This window comes from Teleopsis dalmanni, chromosome 2, assembly GCF_002237135.1.
Source record: "Teleopsis dalmanni isolate 2A chromosome 2, ASM223713v2, whole genome shotgun sequence".
Lineage (NCBI taxonomy): Eukaryota > Metazoa > Arthropoda > Insecta > Diptera > Diopsidae > Teleopsis > Teleopsis dalmanni.
Window position 1 is genome coordinate 61,008,253 of NC_051847.1, and position 6,272 is coordinate 61,014,524.

The window sequence follows — 6,272 nt, forward strand, 5'->3', positions numbered from 1 at the left end:
GAAAAAAAAGTAATAAAAGCAACAACGAATAAAGCTTCATGAAGCATTTTTTAATTGTAAAGACTGTCTTTCAGTCTTTCTGTTTGTCTGTCTGTCTCATTGTCTGTCGATCTATACGTTTGCATGTCCGTTTGTCTTTCTGTCTATCTGTGTAGCTATCATCTGTATAATGCTACAGCAGCCGTAGCACATTCTTTATTGTTATTGTTGTTATGTTGTTGTGTGTTGTTGTTGTTGTGTGTTGTTTTATAAGAAGGATTGGCTGGCATCAGTGATGGCAGCAGCGAACTTGTTAACTTTTTATATTAACGTGGGTTGCTGCTTTATTTGAGCCACTGCTGCACGCCACACAGCATACAATTATAGTACATGTAGCATAGGGGAAAGGGCAGACAATTGGTATGCGAGGTCTGTTGCATAGTCAACGAAGTCAAATACACAGTCTAAATAAAATTTTATTGAATGTATTAACATATAAAAAAGTGTGTATGTGTGTGTGTTTGTGCTGATCTTAGCTTATTGTTCATTTTGTTGGGACTATTGTTGTTGTTGTTGTAAAAATAATATCAAATGCTCTTACGCTTATATTGCTGTTTGAATTGTACAATTGTACAGGATGGGAATTTTGTAGGGTATATATCTCTACTTGTTCGTTGCTTCGACCATGGCTGCTACAGTGAGAGAACACTAACGTTTGTAGAAATACGTTATTTGTAGCTGTGCACCTTGTCGCGTTGTAGAATTGCTTGTAGTGCTTAACTCACACAAATACAAAAATACATTTTGTGAGTTGATCTCTGCTCACGTAAAGATCGATCAATGGCGTTTGCATATTTGAGCCTCTCATCGTTTTGCCTCTCATATTTTTAATTTCATAAAAGCTTGTGTATGTGTGTGTGTGAGTCTTATATAGCAATATCTCTATTTTATCTTTATTTCTACATTTGCCAGTTAACATGTACGTGTAGATTGTGTGTATGAGAGTACGTTGGTATGCTTTTGGCGCTGCTTGAAGTTATCGATTTATGTGTGTGTTTTTATATTTGTATTTATTGTCCATTTTGCTTTATGTTCAATTTTATTGTTGTTTTTCTGAAATTTTATTTTTATGTGCTTTTTAAGTTGTTTTTTGTTTTTTTTTTTGTTAATGTTTTTTATTCTGCCATCAGCAATAACATGGATTGTTATTTCTTATTGCGGATCTTATGTGCCGCTTGTATGTTTGCGTTTTTTCAACATTTTTTTTAAAAATATTTTTGGTGTTTTTATGTTGCCATTATTTCATTTTACCATGGCTTTTATTTTATTTTCTTATTCATATCATGGCTCATGATATTAATTTTTGTTTTTTTTTTTTGAGTTTATCGTGGTTTCTCATAAAAGTCAAGAGGTGTCTTTTTGTTAAACGCTGAATACGTTTTTATTTAACATATTGTTTCTTTTATTGTAAATTGATGCCAAGGAGTGCAGAAGTAGTAATTTTAAGTAGCGAGTAAAAATCTTTGTATATCCATATATAACCTGATTCAACTAATCAGTATATTCATCACATAAATAATTTGTTATATTAAATGTTTCAGATAGGAATAGGAATAGGAATAAACGGGGCACTAGCTCCCAACGGAGCGGAGCACTGCGACCATGATTGATTTTTTTGCTGCAACAGACCCTAACCGAACAGAAGACATTTCGCTTTCCGTGTAAAAACCAGAATGTCGTCCGCTGAGAACCTCCTAATGTCAGAAGGGGAGAGTAGTTCTCGACCTAGTGACTTCCTCCTGGCCCATATTAAGGCTGGACAGTTACAGAGACTGTGACTGAAAGTCTCGTCTGCTTCTAAGCACAGTCGACAATCTATCTCTTCGGACCGGCCCATTTTGTTAAGGTGATCACGCAGTTGTAACCTAGTTGTAGACCAACTTAATTCACAATATGGCTCCGGCGCACAGATTTGAATGACATTTTCATTGTTTTAGAAAGATCTAATTTTCCATTAGAAAAATATTTAGTTTAGTTATAAAAAATATATTTTCTGATATAAATTTATATCTTAAATAAGAGGTTCCAAAACTCTATTGACTTAATATGAAAATATTTAGAAAAAGGTAGAGAAATACATATACCTATGGCAATTTACTATGCCTTTAGCTCTGGTTAGGTTATAGTGGTGGCCTTGTGACCAAAGTCAACTTGACTCAAATAATGACCCATTGTGATATCACAATTTAAAGGTTAGCATATGAACAACGCCGATAGACACGACTTCCTAATTCAGGTGAAAGTGAATTAGCCTAAAAAGAATATCTATAAACTTAGTCAAGCTTCTAGTTTTTTAAAATGACAGCTCCGCGAGGGTCATGAGAAAAATGGCTTCAAATATTTTAAATATTTTTCTAGCGCATGATGTATACTGCGATATGAGATTTGCCATAACCATAAGAAAAATCATTAAAGGGTACACTCAGTCGAATAGTATATTTTGTTGTTATTTCTGTAACCCGCAGGGAATTTTTGTGTAGTCCCTTTTGGATGTGGTTTACGGCACTTGGTCGTCAAACTCGAAGAATGGATTCGTTCTTGAAACCAGTATAGTATATTTGCGTGTTACGCATTGACCGATACATTTGATTTAAATCGGTTAGTACGTTTTTTGTTCAGTTTAGACAAGGTTGACCTTGAGATCTAACCAAAGGGGTTATCTGCTCATTTTAGTTTAGGTATGCTCAGATATTTTTGTTTGATTGCCAGCTTGGCGGTTGCAAGTAGGATACCAATAACTGGGAAATGAATGTAAGAGAGCAGAGTGCTTATCCTTGTAGTTGCCCAAAAAGTATCTGTACCCAGGTATCCAAGTGAGTTGGACACTGACATGCCTACCTAGCTAACTAAGTGAAGCTATGAATTTTCGAATTGTTGTTGAGCAGATTGGCTGTCCGAGCAGATTGCGACATATACGTTATGGTTATGGATATACGTTAAGGTAACTTGTAGGTTTTGATATTTCAATTATATTAATTTATGAAATACTGTATAATAATAACGAAATATATATAACATATATTCATATAGAATGTTAATAACGGGACATTTGTAGGAATATTTATACATATTTACATATTCAGATTTATAAATGTAAGGTGTTTCCTAACGAGTAGAGTATAAAAATAAGGTGATACTATCCTCTATGCCCTTTTAATATTTCGCTATTTTTTATATTAAGTGATAAATTTAATATTTTTATTAGAAGATAAGATTTGAATGTTAAGTATCCTTCATATAAATAAATAAAAAAATTATTTTAAATATTTTACTAGAAAAATAATAAATTCTCTAACATTCATACTTAACCTCCTGTTCTCTTCCACGATTATTAGTGTAGGCTTATGATTGCACTGACTTTTTCATATATTCTTGAACGCATATTGATTGCTCAGATAATCATCTAACATACGTAATTGCTTGCTTGTTATAATTTCTTCAAAATAAGAGTATCATTATTATACAGTACTTAAGTGCTTCCAAACAACACTATAAATTGTTAAATTCTAATTAGTGCTATATAAGAAGCAAATAAATTTTTATAGTCTCAAGTAAAATTAATATAATCGGGTATTAAATGGCAATAATGCATTGTATTCATACTTGACTTTCTGTTAAGTGGAGGTTCTTTAGTGAAGGTTCATACTATATTGACTTTAGATATTGATCATATATTGATGAGTGTATATTAATTGTCTGATAACCATTTAATTTACGATACTAACTGCTATCGTAACTAGTTCTAAGTTAGAGTATAGTTAATATACAGCACACAAATGCTTTAAAACTGCACTATAAATTTTTTAATATTAACTAATGCTATATAAGAACTTAACGAATCTTGAAACTGTCAAGAGAGATTAATATGGGTAAGAATAAAGAATATTTTTTACCTGTTTATTTCGTTTGTTTCTGTTCAAGACAGTAAATGATGATTAATACATGATAGTGTCAATAAATAATCGAAGCTGAAAGTTCTGAAAGGAAACAGAAAGTAAAGTGTGAATATAATAAAATTAGCAATCTTTCTAGTAAAATATTTATTACGTAAATTTGTTTTTAATAAATTATGTGAAGAATATCTTAAAGCAATGTTATATTATTACTCAATATGCACTGTTAAATTTATCATCTAATTTAAACTGAAAATAAGGAATTGGTTTAGTAAAAATTAAGTTGTTACTCGTTATTACAGTCAAGGATTTTTTCCGAAATTGATTCCATATAAAATTAAATATTTTTTGGATATTTTGTTATATTACATTTGAAATTGTATAATTGTATTTATACCCCATTTTTAATTATTTTTAATAATTTTAATAAATAAATAAAATATTAAAAAACTAAAAAAATGTTTGAAGTATTACTCGTTACAGTAGTAGAATTTTTTTTGTACGAGTATTTTCTATTATAATTTAAAGTTTAATTATAACTGTAAATTATTTTATTTTTATTTTCTTATTTTAATTTTATTTTTTTATTAAAGCTTGTCAATAAATTGTAAAACAGTATTAAAAAATAAAATGTTGGTTTCAGGGTCTGTCCCAAGTATAGGATGTTTGACCTTTACCAGTTTTCATACATTTTTTTTGTAATTCTCTTTGCCTTAGGACTTCGCACAACTGCGAGATTTGTTCCCATTATCTTATATATTGTCTTATAAAATATTTTCATTCTTATAATTTTTTGCATTTTTCTGCATAAGATATATTTCGTATATATTTTATATCTTATTTCATAAATATATAAACTTTTTTTCTATTTAAAGCAAAACTAAAAAATTATACTAACCATTTTTTTCTCTAAATTTCATTCTAACTTGTATCTCCTTCCTCTAGCAAAAAAGAAACATTACTGGTTGAAAGTTATAATATATTTTATGTTAAATAGACAGCTAGGATCTTGTTTTTAGGACTAATAAAAAATTTGCTTATGAAAAAATGTTTCATTTAAACATTGACATAGTTTTTTTATGTATTGGTTTTATAGCTACTTTTAGTGGTAGTGAACATTACTGTTTTAATATATTGTTTTAACATGTTAACATCTTTTTATAACAAGTTTTTTTAACAATCGCTTCTTATTACTCGTTGTTTTAGAAGTCTAATTTTTAAGTTTATTTTAAATTAATGGGCCGCGACTTTAACCCATCTACCTACATTTAAATTTTATTATATTTTTTTAATTTTATGTAGTTGTCTCGTGCTCTAGTGTAATTTTAGTAATTAATCATATAATCAAACTCTTCATTTTACAACTAATATTGCAACTTTTATTAATATTACAATAAAAGCTAACTAGTACTTGTTAAAATAATAATAAGTAGTTGCTATTATTATAGCAATAATAACTACTATTCTTATTATATAACTATGTAATAACTATAGATATAATTTATTAACTATTATAATTATAATAATAATAAGTTATAAATAATTAATTAATAATAAATTTATTTCATAAATAATAATAATAATGATTTTTTATTTACTAAATTTGTTATTAATAAATTATTTATAACTTATTATAATCATAATAGTTAGTAAATTATATCTATAGTTATTACACGTATATATAGTCATATAATAAGAATAGTAGTTATTCTGATTATAATAATAATGAATTGAAATCACCCATTTCATAAATTTAAAAAAAAAATTCCCTTGTAATGTAACTATAACTCTAATAATTAAAGATAATTACAAGAAAAAGCCTAAAAAAATACTTAAAAGAAAAAAAATTAATGGATAAATAAACAAAATAAATGAGAAATGAATCTATTCTCAGAAGTATACATCACTATAAAAAAAAACATTTCAGAAATGGACTTTTTCCACCAAAGAAGTTTTACTGGGTAAATGTACAGTTAATACAATAAATGTTAGTAAATAAACAAAATCGAGTTCGATGATTGCTCACGAAATCAATCTTTCTCTGTTTGTTTTTTGGTCAAGAGATAGTTTGGTAGTATCTTTCCTATTTCTATTGTGCTCCAAATCAATATTGTTGCTGATTAATTTGCTGCTTCTACAAACAAAGTAGAATGCGCGCGGAAACTTTAGCGGCGAGTAGTTACTGAACTGACATTATGACGAGTAAGTGCGTTCCTATACTCGTACAAACAAACTGCCGACCACTAGTTTTTATGCAAAGTTGTGTGCCGCCACATTGTTTTATTTATGTATTCAATTTTTTCATTTCATTTGTTCGCGCTTTAATGATGAGCTCTGACT